General features: G+C 39.8%; 32 non-coding genes across 32 annotated transcripts; all 32 read left to right on the forward strand.

Moving 5' to 3' along the window:
• Window positions 1–122: 122 nt before the first annotated feature.
• Window positions 123–286, forward strand: LOC145744253 (U1 spliceosomal RNA). Its single transcript, XR_014281125.1, has one exon. It is a non-coding gene; the product is annotated as a U1 spliceosomal RNA (small nuclear RNA).
• A 358-nt stretch (window positions 287–644) lies between these two features.
• LOC145744300 (U1 spliceosomal RNA) lies at window positions 645–807 on the forward strand. The gene has a single exon (XR_014281168.1). It is a non-coding gene; the product is annotated as a U1 spliceosomal RNA (small nuclear RNA).
• Window positions 808–1,146: 339 nt separating this feature from the next.
• Window positions 1,147–1,309, forward strand: LOC145744228 (U1 spliceosomal RNA). Its single transcript, XR_014281101.1, has one exon. It is a non-coding gene; the product is annotated as a U1 spliceosomal RNA (small nuclear RNA).
• Window positions 1,310–1,665: 356 nt separating this feature from the next.
• LOC145744184 (U1 spliceosomal RNA) lies at window positions 1,666–1,829 on the forward strand. Its single transcript, XR_014281060.1, has one exon. It is a non-coding gene; the product is annotated as a U1 spliceosomal RNA (small nuclear RNA).
• Window positions 1,830–2,185: 356 nt separating this feature from the next.
• On the forward strand, window positions 2,186–2,349 carry LOC145744352 (U1 spliceosomal RNA). Its single transcript, XR_014281215.1, has one exon. It is a non-coding gene; the product is annotated as a U1 spliceosomal RNA (small nuclear RNA).
• Window positions 2,350–2,707: 358 nt separating this feature from the next.
• Window positions 2,708–2,871, forward strand: LOC145744190 (U1 spliceosomal RNA). The gene has a single exon (XR_014281066.1). It is a non-coding gene; the product is annotated as a U1 spliceosomal RNA (small nuclear RNA).
• A 355-nt stretch (window positions 2,872–3,226) lies between these two features.
• LOC145744198 (U1 spliceosomal RNA) lies at window positions 3,227–3,390 on the forward strand. The gene has a single exon (XR_014281073.1). It is a non-coding gene; the product is annotated as a U1 spliceosomal RNA (small nuclear RNA).
• A 338-nt stretch (window positions 3,391–3,728) lies between these two features.
• On the forward strand, window positions 3,729–3,892 carry LOC145744244 (U1 spliceosomal RNA). Its single transcript, XR_014281116.1, has one exon. It is a non-coding gene; the product is annotated as a U1 spliceosomal RNA (small nuclear RNA).
• A 358-nt stretch (window positions 3,893–4,250) lies between these two features.
• LOC145744304 (U1 spliceosomal RNA) lies at window positions 4,251–4,413 on the forward strand. The gene has a single exon (XR_014281172.1). It is a non-coding gene; the product is annotated as a U1 spliceosomal RNA (small nuclear RNA).
• A 339-nt stretch (window positions 4,414–4,752) lies between these two features.
• LOC145744265 (U1 spliceosomal RNA) lies at window positions 4,753–4,916 on the forward strand. The gene has a single exon (XR_014281136.1). It is a non-coding gene; the product is annotated as a U1 spliceosomal RNA (small nuclear RNA).
• Window positions 4,917–5,272: 356 nt separating this feature from the next.
• LOC145744341 (U1 spliceosomal RNA) lies at window positions 5,273–5,436 on the forward strand. Its single transcript, XR_014281205.1, has one exon. It is a non-coding gene; the product is annotated as a U1 spliceosomal RNA (small nuclear RNA).
• Window positions 5,437–5,793: 357 nt separating this feature from the next.
• Window positions 5,794–5,956, forward strand: LOC145744192 (U1 spliceosomal RNA). The gene has a single exon (XR_014281068.1). It is a non-coding gene; the product is annotated as a U1 spliceosomal RNA (small nuclear RNA).
• Window positions 5,957–6,295: 339 nt separating this feature from the next.
• On the forward strand, window positions 6,296–6,459 carry LOC145744289 (U1 spliceosomal RNA). The gene has a single exon (XR_014281158.1). It is a non-coding gene; the product is annotated as a U1 spliceosomal RNA (small nuclear RNA).
• A 358-nt stretch (window positions 6,460–6,817) lies between these two features.
• Window positions 6,818–6,981, forward strand: LOC145744310 (U1 spliceosomal RNA). The gene has a single exon (XR_014281177.1). It is a non-coding gene; the product is annotated as a U1 spliceosomal RNA (small nuclear RNA).
• Window positions 6,982–7,319: 338 nt separating this feature from the next.
• LOC145744234 (U1 spliceosomal RNA) lies at window positions 7,320–7,483 on the forward strand. Its single transcript, XR_014281107.1, has one exon. It is a non-coding gene; the product is annotated as a U1 spliceosomal RNA (small nuclear RNA).
• Window positions 7,484–7,839: 356 nt separating this feature from the next.
• On the forward strand, window positions 7,840–8,003 carry LOC145744203 (U1 spliceosomal RNA). Its single transcript, XR_014281078.1, has one exon. It is a non-coding gene; the product is annotated as a U1 spliceosomal RNA (small nuclear RNA).
• Window positions 8,004–8,360: 357 nt separating this feature from the next.
• Window positions 8,361–8,524, forward strand: LOC145744238 (U1 spliceosomal RNA). Its single transcript, XR_014281111.1, has one exon. It is a non-coding gene; the product is annotated as a U1 spliceosomal RNA (small nuclear RNA).
• Window positions 8,525–8,884: 360 nt separating this feature from the next.
• On the forward strand, window positions 8,885–9,048 carry LOC145744298 (U1 spliceosomal RNA). The gene has a single exon (XR_014281166.1). It is a non-coding gene; the product is annotated as a U1 spliceosomal RNA (small nuclear RNA).
• Window positions 9,049–9,407: 359 nt separating this feature from the next.
• LOC145744294 (U1 spliceosomal RNA) lies at window positions 9,408–9,571 on the forward strand. Its single transcript, XR_014281162.1, has one exon. It is a non-coding gene; the product is annotated as a U1 spliceosomal RNA (small nuclear RNA).
• A 357-nt stretch (window positions 9,572–9,928) lies between these two features.
• LOC145744279 (U1 spliceosomal RNA) lies at window positions 9,929–10,092 on the forward strand. Its single transcript, XR_014281148.1, has one exon. It is a non-coding gene; the product is annotated as a U1 spliceosomal RNA (small nuclear RNA).
• Window positions 10,093–10,449: 357 nt separating this feature from the next.
• Window positions 10,450–10,613, forward strand: LOC145744291 (U1 spliceosomal RNA). Its single transcript, XR_014281159.1, has one exon. It is a non-coding gene; the product is annotated as a U1 spliceosomal RNA (small nuclear RNA).
• A 358-nt stretch (window positions 10,614–10,971) lies between these two features.
• Window positions 10,972–11,135, forward strand: LOC145744239 (U1 spliceosomal RNA). The gene has a single exon (XR_014281112.1). It is a non-coding gene; the product is annotated as a U1 spliceosomal RNA (small nuclear RNA).
• Window positions 11,136–11,492: 357 nt separating this feature from the next.
• Window positions 11,493–11,656, forward strand: LOC145744206 (U1 spliceosomal RNA). Its single transcript, XR_014281081.1, has one exon. It is a non-coding gene; the product is annotated as a U1 spliceosomal RNA (small nuclear RNA).
• A 359-nt stretch (window positions 11,657–12,015) lies between these two features.
• Window positions 12,016–12,179, forward strand: LOC145744231 (U1 spliceosomal RNA). Its single transcript, XR_014281104.1, has one exon. It is a non-coding gene; the product is annotated as a U1 spliceosomal RNA (small nuclear RNA).
• Window positions 12,180–12,536: 357 nt separating this feature from the next.
• Window positions 12,537–12,700, forward strand: LOC145744248 (U1 spliceosomal RNA). The gene has a single exon (XR_014281120.1). It is a non-coding gene; the product is annotated as a U1 spliceosomal RNA (small nuclear RNA).
• A 359-nt stretch (window positions 12,701–13,059) lies between these two features.
• Window positions 13,060–13,223, forward strand: LOC145744217 (U1 spliceosomal RNA). Its single transcript, XR_014281091.1, has one exon. It is a non-coding gene; the product is annotated as a U1 spliceosomal RNA (small nuclear RNA).
• Window positions 13,224–13,580: 357 nt separating this feature from the next.
• LOC145744230 (U1 spliceosomal RNA) lies at window positions 13,581–13,744 on the forward strand. Its single transcript, XR_014281103.1, has one exon. It is a non-coding gene; the product is annotated as a U1 spliceosomal RNA (small nuclear RNA).
• A 356-nt stretch (window positions 13,745–14,100) lies between these two features.
• Window positions 14,101–14,264, forward strand: LOC145744259 (U1 spliceosomal RNA). Its single transcript, XR_014281130.1, has one exon. It is a non-coding gene; the product is annotated as a U1 spliceosomal RNA (small nuclear RNA).
• A 359-nt stretch (window positions 14,265–14,623) lies between these two features.
• Window positions 14,624–14,787, forward strand: LOC145744219 (U1 spliceosomal RNA). Its single transcript, XR_014281093.1, has one exon. It is a non-coding gene; the product is annotated as a U1 spliceosomal RNA (small nuclear RNA).
• A 359-nt stretch (window positions 14,788–15,146) lies between these two features.
• On the forward strand, window positions 15,147–15,310 carry LOC145744280 (U1 spliceosomal RNA). The gene has a single exon (XR_014281149.1). It is a non-coding gene; the product is annotated as a U1 spliceosomal RNA (small nuclear RNA).
• Window positions 15,311–15,667: 357 nt separating this feature from the next.
• Window positions 15,668–15,830, forward strand: LOC145744176 (U1 spliceosomal RNA). Its single transcript, XR_014281053.1, has one exon. It is a non-coding gene; the product is annotated as a U1 spliceosomal RNA (small nuclear RNA).
• Window positions 15,831–16,190: 360 nt separating this feature from the next.
• Window positions 16,191–16,354, forward strand: LOC145744269 (U1 spliceosomal RNA). Its single transcript, XR_014281140.1, has one exon. It is a non-coding gene; the product is annotated as a U1 spliceosomal RNA (small nuclear RNA).
• Window positions 16,355–16,556: the final 202 nt, after the last annotated feature.

The raw sequence follows: 16,556 nt of genomic DNA on the forward strand, positions 1-16,556 counted from the left end.
TTTTAAAATTTATAGAAATAATAACATAAAAACCTGTTTAATTGTTAGAGAATATTTGCGCGAGCACCACAAATGGGAAGTTATAATTCATTGGGCAGCCGTCCGTTTGCGATGAATGCGGCATACTTACCTGACGAGGGTCTTCACTGCGATCAGGCAGGCAGTTTGCCCAGGGCGAGGTTCAGCCATTGCACTTCGACTGAGCTGACTTCTGCGATTACCCCAAATGTGGGTAACTCGGTCGTATAATTTGTGATAGTGGGGTTTGCGTTCGCGCTAACCCTTTATTTTATTAATTTTGTGTGTTATTGATGTTTGTTGCAAATATCGGTACCTACTTACTCTATATGTTTGTTATATGTAACGTAATCTATCTAGTTAAGCAATATACATTTATTCTTAAGCTATACGCAAAACGTCGAAATATAAACGAAAAGTGTTGCTTTGTTGATTTGGCTTAAATCCTATTTCTTTCAGCTCGTAATCGAATGCCATAACCGGTATATGCCACTGTGGTGTCCATTTTTAAATCAAAAAAAATAATTACATAAAAACCTGTTTAATTGTTAGAGAATATTTGCGCGAGCACCACAAATAGGAAGTTATAATTCATTGGGCAGCCGTCCGTTTGCGATGTATGCGGCATACTTACCTAACGAGGGTATTCAATGCAATCAGGCAGGCAGTGGGCCCAGGGCGAGGCTCAGTCATTGCAATTCGACTGAGCTGACCTCTGCGATTGCCCCAAATGTGGGTAACTCGGTCGTATAATTTGTGATAGTGGGGTCTGCGTTCGCGCTAACCTTTTATTTTATTAATTTTGTGTGATAATGATGTTTGGTGCAAATACCGGTACCAACTTGCTGTTGCAGGTAATCTAGTTAAGCAATATACATTTATTCTTAAGCTATACGCTAAACGTCGAAATATAAGCAAAAATGTTGCTTTGTTGGTTTGGATTAAATCCGATTCCTTTTAGCTCGTAATCAAACGCCATGACCGGTATATGCCACTGTGGCCTCCTTTTTAAAATTTATAGAAATAATAACATAAAAACCTGTTTAATTGTTAGAGAATATTTGCGCGAGCACCACAAATGGGAAGTTATAATTCATTGGGCAGCCGTCCGTTTGCGATGAATGCAGCATACTTACCTGACGAGGGTCTTCACTGCGATCAGGCAGGCAGTGGCCCAGGGCGAGGCTCAGTCATTGCACTTCGACTGAGCTGACCTCTGCGATTACCCCAAATGTGGGTAACTCGGTCGTATAATTTGTGATAGTGGGGTCTGCGTTCGCGCTAACTCTTTATTTTATTAATTTTGTGTGTTATTGATGTTTGTTGCAAATATCGGTACCTACTTACTGTATGTTTGTTGTATGTAACGTAAATCTATCTAGTTAAGCAATATACATTTATTCTTAAGCTATACGCAAAACGTCGAAATATAAGCAAAAGTGTTGCTTTGTTGATTTGGCTTAAATCCGATTTCTTTCAGCTCGTATTCGAATGCCATGACCGGTATATGCCACTGTGGCGTCCTTTTTCAAATCAAAAAAAATAATTACATAAAAACCTGTTTAATTGTTAGAGAATATTTGCGCGAGCACCACAAATGGGAAGTTATTATTCATTTGACAGCCGTCCGTTTGCGATGTATGCAGCATACTTACCTGACGAGGGTCTTCACTGCAATCAGGCAGGCAGTGGGCCCAGGGCGAGGCTCAGTCATTGCACTTCGACTGAGCTGACCTCTGCGATTACCCAAAATGTGGGTAACTCGGTCGTATAATTTGTGATAGTGGGGTCTGCGTTCGCGCTAACCCTTTATTTTATTAATTTTGTGTGTTATTGATGTTTGTTGCAAATATCGGTACCTACTTACTGTATGTTTGTTGTATGTAACATAATTTATCTAGTTAAGCAATATACATTTATTCTTAAGCTATATGCAAAACGTCGAAATACAAGCGAAAAGTGTTGCTTTGTTGATTTGGCTTAAATCCGATTTCTTTCAGCTCGTATTCGAATGCCATGACCGGTATATGCCACTGTGGCGTCCTTTTTCAAATCAAAAAAAAGAATTACATAAAAACCTGTTTAATTGTTAGAGAATATTTGTGCGAGCACCACAAATGGAAAGTTATAATTCATTCGGCTGCCGTCCGTTTGCGATGGATGCGGCATACTTACCTGACGAGGGTATTCACTGCGATCAGGCAGGCAGTGGGCCCAGGGCGAGGCTCAGTCATTGCACTTCGACTGAGCTGACCTCTGCGATTACCCCAAATGTGGGTAACTCGGTCGTATAATTTGTGATAGTGGGGTCTGCGTTCGCGCTAACCCTTTATTTTATTAATTTTGTGTGTTATTGATGTTTGCTGCCAAATATCGGTACCTACTTACTCTGTATGTTTGTTATATGTAACGTAATCTATCTAGTTAAGCAATATACATTTATTCTTAAGCTATACGCTAAACGTCGAAATATAAGAAAAAATGTTGCTTTGTTGGTTTGGATTAAATCCGATTCCATTTAGCTCGTAATCGAACGCCATGACCGGTATATGCCACTGTGGCGTCCTTTTTAAAATTTATAGAAATAATAACATAAAAACCTGTTTAATTGTTAGAGAATATTTGCGCGAGCACCACAAATGGGAAGTTATTATTCATTGGGCAGCAGTCCGTTTGCGATGAATGCGGCATACTTACCTGACGAGGGTCTTCACTGCGATCAGGCAGGCAGTGGGCCCAGGGCGAGGCTCAGTCATTGCACTTCGATTGAGCTGACCTCTGCGATTACCCCAAATCTGGGTAACTCGGTCGTATAATTTGTGATTGTGGGGTCTGCGTTCGCGCTAACCCTTTATTTTAGTAATTTTGTGTGTTATTGATGTTTGTTGCAAATATCGGTACCTACTTACTGTATGTTTGTTGTATGTAACATAATTTATCTGGTTAAGCAATATACATTTATTCTTAAGCTATATGCAAAACGTCGAAATATAAGCGATAAGTGTTGCTTTGTTGATTTGGCTTAAATCCGATTTCTTTCAGCTCGTATTCGAATGCCATGACCGGTATATGCCACTGTGGCGTCCTTTTTCAAATCAAAAAAAAGAATTACATAAAAACCTGTTTAATTGTTAGAGAATATTTGTGCGAGCACCACAAATGGAAAGTTATAATTCATTGGCTGCCGTCCGTTTGCGATGGATGCGGCATACTTACCTGACGAGGGTATTCACTGCGATCAGGCAGGCAGTGGGCCCAGGGCGAGGCTCAGTCATTGCACTTCGACTGAGCTGACCTCTGCGATTACCCCAAATGTGGGTAACTCGGTCGTATAATTTGTGATATTGGGGTCTGCGTTCGCGCTAACCCTTTATTTTATTAATTTTGTGTGATAATGATGTTTGGTGCAAATACCGGTACCAACTTGCTGTTGCAGGTAATCTAGTTAAGCAATATACATTTATTCTTAAGCTATACGCTAAACGTCGAAATATAAGCAAAAATGTTGCTTTGTTGGTTTGGATTAAATCCGATTCCTTTTAGCTCGTAATCGAACGCCATGACCGGTATATGCCACTGTGGCGTCCTTTTTAAAATTTATAGAAATAATAACATAAAAACCTGTTTAATTGTTAGAGAATATTTGCGCGAGCACCACAAATGGGAAGTTATAATTCATTGGGCAGCCGTCCGTTTGCCATGAATGCGGCATACTTACCTGACGAGGGTCTTCACTGCGATCAGGCAGGCAGTGTGCCCAGGGCGAGGTTCAGCCATTGCACTTCGACTGAGCCGACTTCTGCGATTACCCCAAATGTGGGTAACTCGGTCGTATAATTTGTGATAGTGGGGTTTGCGTTCGCGCTAACCCTTTATTTTATTAATTTTGTGTGTTATTGATGTTTGTTGCAAATATCGGTACCTACTTACTCTATATGTTTGTTATATGTAACGTAATCTATCTAGTTAAGCAATATACATTTATTCTTAAGCTATACGCAAAACGTCGAAATATAAACGAAAAGTGTTGCTTTGTTGATTTGGCTTAAATCCTATTTCTTTCAGCTCGTAATCGAATGCCATAACCGGTATACGCCACTGTGGTGTCCATCTTTAAATCAAAAAAAATAATTACATAAAAACCTGTTTAATTGTTAGAGAATATTTGCGCGAGCACCACAAATAGGAAGTTATAATTCATTGGGCAGCCATCCGTTTGCGATGTATGCGGCATACTTACCTGACGAGGGTATTCAATGCAATCAGGCAGGCAGTGGGCCCAGGGCGAGACTCAGTCATTGCAATTCGACTGAGCTGACCTCTGCGATTGCCCCAAATGTGGGTAACTCGGTCGTATAATTTGTGATAGTGGGGTCTGCGTTCGCGCTAACCTTTTATTTTATTAATTTTGTGTGATAATGATGTTTGGTGCAAATACCGGTACCAACTTGCTGTTGCAGGTAATCTAGTTAAGCAATATACATTTATTCTTAAGCTATACGCTAAACGTCGAAATATAAGCAAAAATGTTGCTTTGTTGGTTTGGATTAAATCCGATTCCTTTTAGCTCGTAATCAAACGCCATGACCGGTATATGCCACTGTGGCCTCCTTTTTAAAATTTATAGAAATAATAACATAAAAACTTGTTTAATTGTTAGAGAATATTTGCGCGAGCACCACAAATGGGAAGTTATAATTCATTGGGCAGCCGTCCGTTTGCGATGAATGCAGCATACTTACCTGACGAGGGTCTTCACTGCGATCAGGCAGGCAGTGGCCCCAGGCCGAGGCTCAGTCATTGCACTTCGACTGAGCTGACCTCTGCGATTACCCCAAATGTGGGTAACTCGGTCGTATAATTTGTGATAATGGGGTCTGCGTTCGCGCTAACTCTTTATTTTATTAATTTTGTGTGTTATTGATGTTTGTTGCAAATATCGGTACCTACTTACTGTATGTTTGTTGTATGTAACGTAAATCTATATAGTTAAGCAATATACATTTATTCTTAAGCTATACGCAAAACGTCGAAATATAAGCAAAAGTGTTGCTTTGTTGATTTGGCTTAAATCCAATTTCTTTCAGCTCGTATTCGAATGCCATGACCGGTATATGCCACTGTGGCGTCCTTTTTCAAATCAAAAAAAATAATTACATAAAAACCTGTTTAATTGTTAGAGAATATTTGCGCGAGCACCACAAATGGGAAGTTATTAATCATTTGACAGCCGTCCGTTTGCGATGTATGCAGCATACTTACCTGACGAGGGTCTTCACTGCGATCAGGCAGGCAGTGGGCCCAGGGCGAGGCTCAGTCATTGCACTTCGACTGAGCTGACCTCTGCGATTACCCAAAATGTGGGTAACTCGGTCGTATAATTTCTGATAGTGGGGTCTGCGTTCGCGCTAACCCTTTATTTTATTAATTTTGTGTGTTATTGATGTTTGTTGCAAATATCGGTACCTACTTACTGTATGTTTGTTGTATGTAATGTAAATCTATCTAGTTAAGCAATATACATTTATTCTTAAGCTATACGCAAAACGTCGAAATATAAGCGAAAAGTGTTGCTTTGTTGATTTGGCTTAAATCCGATTTCTTTCAGCTCGTATTCGAATGCCATGACCGGTATATGCCACTGTGGCGTCCTAATTCAAATCAAAAAAAAGAATTACATAAAAACCTGTTTAATTGTTAGAGAATATTTGCGCGAGCACCACAAATGGAAATTTATAATTCATTCGGCTGCCGTCCGTTTGCGATGGATGCGGCATACTTACCTGACGAGGGTATTCACTGCGATCAGGCAGGCAGTGGGCCCAGGGCGAGGCTCAGTCATTGCACTTCGACTGAGCTGACCTCTGCGATTACCCCAAATGTGGGTAACTCGGTCGTATAATTTGTGATAGTGGGGTCTGCGTTCGCGCTAACCTTTTATTTTATTAATTTTGTGTGATAATGATGTTTGGTGCAAATACCGGTACCAACTTGCTGTTGCAGGTAATCTAGTTAAGCAATATACATTTATTCTTAAGCTATACGCAAAACGTCGAAATATAAGCAAAAATGTTGCTTTGTTGGTTTGGATTAAATCCGATTCCTTTTAGCTCGTAATCAAACGCCATGACCGTATTATGCCACTGTGGCCTCCTTTTTAAAATTTATAGAAATAATAACATAAAAACCTGTTTAATTGTTAGAGAATATTTGCGCGAGCACGACAAATGGGAAGTTATAATTCATTGGGCAGCCGTCCGTTTGCGATGAATGCGGCATACTTTCCTGACGAGGGTCTTCACTGCGATCAGGCAGGCAGTGTGCCCAGGGCGAGGTTCAGCCATTGAACTTCGACTGAGCTGACTTCTGCGATTACCCCAAATGTGGGTAACTCGGTCGTATAATTTGTGATAGTGGGGTTTGCGTTCGCGCTAACCCTTTATTTTATTAATTTTGTGTGTTATTGATGTTTGTTGCAAATATCGGTACCTACTTACTCTATATGTTTGTTATATGTAACGTAATCTATCTAGTTAAGCAATATACATTTATTCTTAAGCTATACGCAAAACGTCAAAATATAAACGAAAAGTGTTGCTTTGTTGATTTGGCTTAAATCCTATTTCTTTCAGCTCGTAATCGAATGCCATAACCGGTATACGCCACTGTGGCGTCCATTTTTAAATCAAAAAAAATAATTACATAAAAACCTGTTTAATTGTTAGAGAATATTTGCGCGAGCACCACAAATAGAAAGTTATAATTCATTGGGCAGCCGTCCGTTTGCGATGTATGCGGCATACTTACCTGACGAGGGTATTCAATGTAATCAGGCAGGCAGTGGGCCTAGGGCGAGGCTCAGTCATTGCAATTCGACTGAGCTGACCTCTGCGATTGCCCCAAATGTGGGTAACTCGGTCGTATAATTTGTGATAATGGCGTCTGCGTTCGCGCTAACCCTTTATTTTATTCATTTTGTGTGATAATGATGTTTGGTGCAAATACCGGTACCAACTTGCTGTTGCAGGTAATCTAGTTAAGCAATATACATTTATTCTTAAGCTATACGCTAAACGTCGAAATATAAGCAAAAATGTTGCTTTGTTGGTTTGGATTAAATCCGATTCCTTTTAGCTCGTAATCAAACGCCATGACCGGTATATGCCACTGTGGCCTCCTTTTTAAAATTTATAGAAATAATAACATAAAAACCTGTTTAATTGTTAGAGAATATTTGCGCGAGCACCACAAATGGGAAGTTATAATTCATTGGGCAGCCGTCCGTTTGCGATGAATGCAGCATACTTACCTGACGAGGGTCTTCACTGCGATCAGGCAGGCAGTGGCTCCAGGGCGAGGCTCAGTCATTGCACTTCGACTGAGCTGACCTCTGCGATTACCCCAAATGTGGGTAACGCGGTCGTATAATTTGTGATAGTGGGGTCTGCGTTCGCGCTAACCCTTTATTTTATTAATTTTGTGTGTTATTGATGTTTGTTGCAAATATCGGTACCTACTTACTGTATGTTTGTTGTATGTAACGTAAATCTATCTAGTTAAGCAATATACATTTATTCTTAAGCTATACGCAAAACGTCGAAATATAAGCAAAAGTGTTGCTTTGTTGATTTGGCTTAAATCCGATTTCTTTCAGCTCGTATTCGAATGCCATGACCGGTATATGCCACTGTGGCGTCCTTTTTCAAATCAAAAAAAATAATTACATAAAAACCTGTTTAATTGTTAGAGAATATTTGCGCGAGCACCACAAATGGGAAGTTATTATTCATTTGACAGCCGTCCGTTTGCGATGTATGCAGCATACTTACCTGACGAGGGTTTTCACTGCGATCAGGCAAGCAGTGGGCCCAGGGCGAGGCTCAGTCATTGCACTTCGACTGAGCTGACCTCTGCGATTACCCAAAATGTGGGTAACTCGGTCGTATAATTTCTGATAGTGGGGTCTGCGTTCGCGCTAACCCTTTATTTTATTAATTTTGTGTGTTATTGATGTTTGTTGCAAATATCGGTACCTACTTACTGTATGTTTGTTGTATGTAATGTAAATCTATCTAGTTAAGCAATATACATTTATTCTTAAGCTATACGCAAAACGTCGAAATATAAGCGAAAAGTGTTGCTTTGTTGATTTGGCTTAAATCCTATTTCTTTCAGCTCGTAATCGAATGCCATGACCGGTATATGCCACGGTGGCGCCCTTTTTCAAATCAAAAAAAATAATTACATAAAAACCTGTTTAATTGTTAGAGAATATTTGCGCGATCACGACAAATGGAAATTTATAATTCAATCGGCTGCCGTGCAATTGCGATGTATGCGGCATACTTACCTGACGAGGGTCTTCACTGCGATCAGGCAGGCAGTGGGCCCAGGGCGAGGCTCAGTCATTGCACTTCGACTGAGCTGACCTCTGGGATTACCCCAAATGTGGGTAACTCGGTCGTATAATTTGTGATAGTGGAGTCTGCGTTCGCGCTAACCCTTTATTTTATTAATTTTGTGTGTTATTGATGTTTGTTGCCAAATATCGGTACCTACTTACTCTGTATGTTTGTTATATGTAACGTAATCTATTTAGTTAAGCAATATACATTTATTCTTAAGCTATACGCAAAATGTCGAAATATAAGCGAAAAGTGTTGCTTTGTTGATTTGGCTTAAATCCTATTTCTTTCAGCTCGTATTCGAATGCCATGACCGGTATATGCCACTGTGGCGTCCTTTTTCAAATCAAAAAAAAATAATTACATAAAAACCTGTTTAATTGTTAGAGAATATTTGCGCGAGCACCACAAATGGGAAGTTATTATTCATTTGGCAGCAGTCCGTTTGCGATGTATGCAGAATACTTACCTCACGAGGGTCTTCACTGCGATCGGGCAGGCAGTGGGCCCAGGGCGAGGCTCAGTCATTGCACTTCGACTGAGCTGAGCTCCGCAATTACCCCAAATGTGGGTAACTCGGTCGTATAATTTGTGATAGTGGGGTCTGCGTTCGCGCTAACCCTTTATTTTATTTATTTTGTGTGTTATTTATGTTTGTTGCCAAATATCGGTAACTACTTACTCTGTATGTTTGTTATATGTAACGTAATCTATCTAGTTAAGCAATATACATTTATTCTTAAGCTATACGCAAAACGTCGAAATATAAGCGAAAAGTGTTGCTTTGTTGATTTGGCTTAAATCCTATTTCTTTCAGCTCGTAATCGAATGCCATAACCGGTATACGCCACTGTGGTGTCCATTTTTAAATCAAAAAAAATAATTACATAAAAACCTGTTTAATTGTTAGAGAATATTTGCGCGAGCACCACAAATAGGAAGTTATAATTCATTGGGCAACCGTCCGTTTGCGATGTATGCGGCATACTTACCTGACGAGGGTATTCAATGCAATCAGGCAGGCAGTGGGCCCAGGGCGAGGCTCAGTCATTGCAATTCGACTGAGCTGACCTCTGCGATTACCCAAAATGTGGGTAACTCGGTCGTATAATTTCTGATAGTGGGTTCTGCGTTCGCGCTAACCCTTTATTTTATTAATTTTGTGTGTTATTGATGTTTGTTGCAAATATCGGTACCTACTTACTGTATGTTTGTTGTATGTAATGTAAATCTATCTAGTTAAGCAATATACATTTATTCTTAAGCTATACGCAAAACGTCGAAATATAAGCGAAAAGTGTTGCTTTGTTGATTTGGCTTAAATCCTTTTTCTTTCAGCTCGTAATCGAATGCCATGACCGGTATACGCCACTGTGGCGTCCTTTTTCAAATCAAAAAAAATAATTACATAAAAACCTGTTTAATTGTTAGAGAATATTTGCGGGAGCACCACAAATAGGAAGTTGTAATTCATTGGGCAGCCGTCCGTTTGCGATGTATGCGGCATACTTACCTGACGAGGGTATTCAATGCAATCAGGCAGGCAGTGGGCCCAGGGCGGGGCTCAGTCATTGCAATTCGACTGAGCTGACCTCTGCGATTACCCAAAATGTGGGTAACTCGGTCGTATAATTTCTGATAGTGGGGTCTGCGTTCGCGCTAACCCTTTATTTTATTAATTTTGTGTGTTATTGATGTTTGTTGCAAATATCGGTACCTACTTACTGTATGTTTGTTGTATGTAATGTAAATCTATCTAGTTAAGCAATATACAATTATTCTTAAGCTATACGCAAAACGTCGAAATATAAGCGAAAAGTGTTGCTTTGTGGATTTGGCTTAAATCCTATTTCTTTCAGCTCGTAATCGAATGCCAGGACCGGTATACGTCACTGTGGCGTCCTTTTTCAAATCAAAAAAAAGAATTACATAAAAACCTGTTTAATTGTTAGAGAATATTTGCGCGAGCACCACAAATGGAAATTTATAATTCAATCGGCTGCCATGCAATTGCGATGTATGCGGCATACTTACCTGACGAGGGTCTTCACTGCGATCAGGCAGGCAGTGGGCCCAGGGCGAGGCTCAGTCATTGCACTTCGACTGAGCTGACCTCTGCGATTACCCCAAATGTGGGTAACTCGGTCGTATAATTTGTGATAGTGGGGTCTGCGTTCGCGCTAACCCTTTATTTTATTAATTTGTGTGTTATTGATGTTTGTTGCCAAATATCGGTACCTACTTACTCTGTATGTTTGTTATATGTAACGTAATCTATCTAGTTAAGCAATATTTATTTATTCTTAAGCTATACCCAAAATGTCGAAATATAAGCGAAAAGTGTTGCTTTGTTGATTTGGCTTAAATCCTATTTCTTTCAGCTCGTAATCGAATGCCATTACCGGTATACGCCACTGTGGTGTCCATTTTCAAATCAAAAAAAATAATTACATAAAAACCTGTTTAATTGTTAGAGAATATTTGCGCGAGCACCACAAATGGGAAGTTATTATTCATTTGGCAGCAGTCCGTTTGCGATGTATGCAGAATACTTACCTCACGAGGGTCTTCACTGCGATCGGGCAGGCAGTGGGCCCAGGGCGAGGCTCAGTCATTGCACTTCGACTGAGCTGACCTCTGCGATTACCCCAAATGTGGGTAACTCGGTCGTATAATTTGTGATAGTGGGGTCTGCGTTCGCGCTAAACCTTTATTTATTAATTTTGTGTGTTATTGATGTTTGTTGCAAAATATCGGTACCTACTTACTCTGTATGTTTGTTATATGTAACGTAATCTATCTAGTTAAGCAATTTACATTTATTCTTACGCTATACGCTAAACGTCGAAATATAAGCAAAAATGTTGCTTTGTTGGTTTGGATTAAATCCGATTCCTTTTAGCTCGTAATCGAACGCCATGACCGGTATATGCCACTGTGGCGTCCTTTTTAAAATTTATAGAAATAATTACATAAATACCTGTTTAATTGTTAGAGAATATTTGCGCGAGCACCACAAATGGGAAGTTATAATTCAATAAGCTGCCGTGCAATTGCGATGTATGCGGCATACTTACCTGACGAGGGTCTTCACTGCGATCAGGCAGGCAGTGGGCCCAGGGCGAGGCTCAGTCATTGCACTTCGTCTGAGCTGACCTCTGCGATTACCCGAAATGTGGGTAACTCGGTCGTATAATTTGTGATAGTGGGGTCTGCGTTCGCGCTAACCCTTTATTTTATTAATCTTGTGTGTTAATGATGTTTGTTGCCAAATATCGGTACCTACTTAATCTGTATGTTTGTTATATGTAACGTAATCTATCTAGTTAAGCAATATACATTTATTCTTAAGCTATACGCAAAATGTCGAAATATAAGCGAAAAGTGTTGCTTTGTTGATTTGGCTTAAATCCTATTTCTTTCAGCTCGTATTCGAATGCCATGACCGGTATATGCCACTGTGGCGTCCTTTTTCAAATCAAAAAAAATAATTACATAAAAACCTGTTTAATTGTTAGAGAATATTTGCGCGAGCACCACAAATGGGAAGTTATTATTCATTTTGCAGCAATCCGTTTGCGATGTATGCAGAATACTTACCTGACGAGGGTATTCACTGCGATCGGACAGGCAGTGGGCCCAGGGCGAGGCTCAGTCATTGCACTTCGACTGAGCTGACCTCTGCGATTACCCCAATTGTGGGTAACTCGGTCGTATAATTTGTGATAGTGGGGTCTGCGTTCGCGCTAACCCTTTATTTTATTAATTTTGTGTGTTATTGATGTTTGTTGCAAATATCGGTACCTACTTACTGTATGTTTGTTGTATGTAATGTAAATCTATCTAGTTAAGCAATATACAATTATTCTTAAGCTATACGCAAAACGTCGAAATATAAGCGAAAAGTGTTGCTTTGTGGATTTGGCTTAAATCCTATTTATTTCAGCTCGTAATCGAATGCCATGACCGGTATACGCCACTGTGGCGTCCTTTTTCAAATCAAAAAAAATAATTACATAAAAACCTGTTTAATTGTTAGAGAATATTTGCGCGAGCACCACAAATGGAAATTTATAATTCAATCGGCTGCCATGCAATTGCGATGTATGCGGCATACTTACCTGACGAGGGTCTTCACTGCGATCAGGCAGGCAGTGGGCCCAGGGCGAGGCTCAGTCATTGCACTTCGACTGAGCTGACCTCTGCGATTACCCCAAATGTGGGTAACTCGGTCGTATAATTTGTGATAGTGGGGTTTGCGTTCGCGCTAACCCTTTATTTTATTAATTTTGTGTGTTATTGATGTTTGTTGCCAAATATCGGTACCTACTTACTCTGTATGTTTGTTATATGTAACGTAATCTATCTAGTTAAGCAATATACATTTATTCTTAAGCTATACGCAAAATGTCGAAATATAAGCGAAAAGTGTTGCTTTGTTGATTTGGCTTAAATCCTATTTCTTTCAGCTCGTAATCGAATGCCATTACCGGTATACGCCACTGTGGTGTCCATTTTCAAATCAAAAAAAATAATTACATAAAAACCTGTTTAATTGTTAGAGAATATTTGCGCGAGCACCACAAATGGGAAGTTATTATTCATTTGGCAGCAGTCCGTTTGCGATGTATGCAGAATACTTACCTCACGAGGGTCTTCACTGCGATCGGGCAGGCAGTGGGCCCAGGGCGAGGCTCAGTCATTGCACTTCGACTGAGCTGACCTCTGCGATTACCCCAAATGTGGGTAACTCGGTCGTATAATTTGTGATAGTGGGGTCTGCGTTCGCGCTAACCCTTTATTTATTAATTTTGTGTGTTATTGATGTTTGTTGCAAAATATCGGTACCTACTTACTCTGTATGTTTGTTATATGTAACGTAATCTATCTAGTTAAGCAATTTACATTTATTCTTACGCTATACGCTAAACGTCGAAATATAAGCAAAAATGTTGCTTTGTTGGTTTGGATTAAATCCGATTCCTTTTAGCTCGTAATCGAACGCCATGACCGGTATATGCCACTGTGGCGTCCTTTTTAAAATTTATAGAAATAATTACATAAATACCTGTTTAATTGTTAGAGAATATTTGCGCGAGCACCACAAATGGGAAGTTATAATTCAATCGGCTGCCGTGCAATTGCGATGTATGCGGCATACTTACCTGACGAGGGTCTTCACTGCGATCAGGCAGGCAGTGGGCCCAGGGCGAGGCTCAGTCATTGCATTTCGTCTGAGCTGACCTCTGCGATTACCCGAAATGTGGGTAACTCGGTCGTATAATTTGTGATAGTGGGGTCTGCGTTCGCGCTAACCCTTTATTTTATTAATTTTGTGTGTTATTGATGTTTGTTGCAAATATCGGTACCTACTTACTGTATGTTTGTTGTATGTAACATAATTTATGTAGTTAAGCAATATACATTTATTCTTAAGCTATATGCAAAACGTCGAAATATAAGCGACAAGTGTTGCTTTGTTGATTTGGCTTAAATCCGATTTCTTTCAGCTCGTATTCGAATGCCATGACCGGTATATGCCACTGTGGCGTCCTTTTTCAAATCAAAAAAAAGAATTACATAAAAACCTGTTTAATTGTTAGAGAATATTTGTGCGAGCACCACAAATGGGAATTTATAATTCATTCGGCTGCCGTCCGTTTGCGATGAATGCGGCATACTTACCTGACGAGGGTATTCACTGCGATCAGGCAGGAAGTGGGCTCAGGGCGAGGCTCAGTCATTGCACTTCGACTGAGCTGACCTTTGCGATTACCCCAAATGTGGGTAACTCGGTCGTATAATTTGTGATAGTGGGGTCTGCGTTCGCGCTAACCCTTTATTTTATTAATCTTGTGTGTTATTGATGTTTGTTGCCAAATATCGGTACCTACTTACTCTGTATGTTTGTTATATGTAACGTAATCTATCTAGTTAAGCAATATACATTTATTCTTAAGCTATACGCAAAATGTCGAAATATAAGCGAAAAGTGTTGCTTTGTTGATTTGGCTTAAATCCTATTTCTTTCAGCTCGTATTCGAATGCCATGACCGGTATATGCCACTGTGGCGTCCTTTTTCAAATCAAAAAAAATAATTACATAAAAACCTGTTTAATTGTTAGAGAATATTTGCGCGAGCACCACAAATGGGAAGTTATTATTCATTTGGCAGCAATCCGTTTGCGATGTATGCAGAATACTTACCTGACGAGGGTATTCACTGCGATCGGACAGGCAGTGGGCCCAGGGCGAGGCTCAGTCATTGCACTTCGACTGAGCTGACCTCTGCGATTACCCCAAATGTGGGTAACTCGGTCGTATAATTTGTGATAGTGGGGTCTGCGTTCGCGCTAACCCTTTATTTTATTAATTTTGTGTGTTATTGATGTTTGTTGCCAAATATCGGTACCTACTTACTCTGTATGTTTGTTATATGTAACGTAATCTATCTAGTTAAGCAATATACATTTATTCTTAAGCTATACGCAAAACGTCGAAATATAAGCGAAAAGTGTTGCTTTGTTGATTTGGCTTAAATCCTATTTCTTTCAGCTCGTAATCAAATGCCATAACCGGTATACGCCACTGTGGTGTCCATTTTTAAATCAAAAAAAATAATTACATAAAAACCTGTTTAATTGTTAGAGAATATTTGCGCGAGCACCACAAATGGGAAGTTATAATTCATTGGGCAGCCGTCCGTTTGCGATGTATGCGGCATACTTACCTGACGAGGGTATTCAATGCAATCAGGCAGGCAGTGGGCCCAGGGCGGGGCTCAGTCATTGCAATTCGACTGAGCTGACCTCTGCGATTACCCAAAATGTGGGTAACTCGGTCGTATAATTTCTGATAGTGGGGTCTGCGTTCGCGCTAACCCTTTATTTTATTAATTTTGTGTGTTATTGATGTTTGTTGCAAATATCGGTACCTACTTACTGTATGTTTGTTGTATGTAATGTAAATCTATCTAGTTAAGCAATATACATTTATTCTTAAGCTATACGCAAAACGTCGAAATATAAGCGAAAAGTGTTGCTTTGTTGATTTGGCTTAAATCCTATTTCTTTCAGCTCGTAATCGAATGCCATGACCGGTATACGCCACTGTGGCGTCCTTTTTCAAATCAAAAAAAATAATTACATAAAAACCTGTTTAATTGTTAGAGAATATTTGCGCGAGCACCACAAATGGAAATTTATAATTCAATCGGCTGCCGTGCAATTGCGATGTATGCGGCATACTTACCTGACGAGGGTCTTCACTGCGATCAGGCAGGCAGTGGGCCCAGGGCGAGGCTCAGTCATTGCACTTCGACTGAGCTGACTTCTGCGATTACCCCAAATGTGGGTAACTCGGTCGTATAATTTGTGATAGTTGGGTCTGCGTTCGCGCTAACCCTTTATTTTATTAATTTTGTGTGTTATTGATGTTTGTTGCCAAATATCGGTACCTACTTACTCTGTATGTTTGTTATATGTAACGTAATCTATCTAGTTAAGCAATATACATTTATTCTTAAGCTATACGCAAAATGTCGAAATATAAGCGAAAAGTGTTGCTTTGTTGATTTGGCTTAAATCCTATTTCTTTCAGCTCGTAATCGAATGCCATAACCGGTATACGCCACTGTGGTGTCCATTTTCAAATCAAAAAAAATAATTACATAAAAACCTGTTTAATTGTTAGAGAATATTTGCGCGAGCACCACAAATGGGAAGTTATTATTCATTTTGCAGCAGTCCGTTTGCGATGTATGCAGAATACTTACCTCACGAGGGTCTTCACTGCGATCGGGCAAGCAGTGGGCCTAGGGCGAGGCTCAGTCATTGCAGTTCGACTGAGCTGACCTCTGCGATTACCCCAAATGTGGGTAACTCGGTCGTATAATTTGTGATAGTGGGGTTTGCGTTCGCGCTAACCCTTTATTTTATTAATTTTGTGTGTTATTGATGTTTGTTGCAAATATCGGTACCTACTTACTGTATGTTTGTTATATGTAACGTAATCTATCTAGTTAAGCAATATACATTTATTCTTAAGCTATACGCAAAACGTCGAAATAAAAGCGAAAAGTGTTGCTTTGTTGATTTGGCTTAAATCCTATTTCTTTCAGCTCGTAATCGAAT

This window comes from Corella eumyota, chromosome 2 (assembly GCF_963082875.1).
Source record: "Corella eumyota chromosome 2, kaCorEumy4.1, whole genome shotgun sequence".
NCBI classification, from domain to species: Eukaryota; Metazoa; Chordata; class Ascidiacea; order Phlebobranchia; family Corellidae; genus Corella; species Corella eumyota.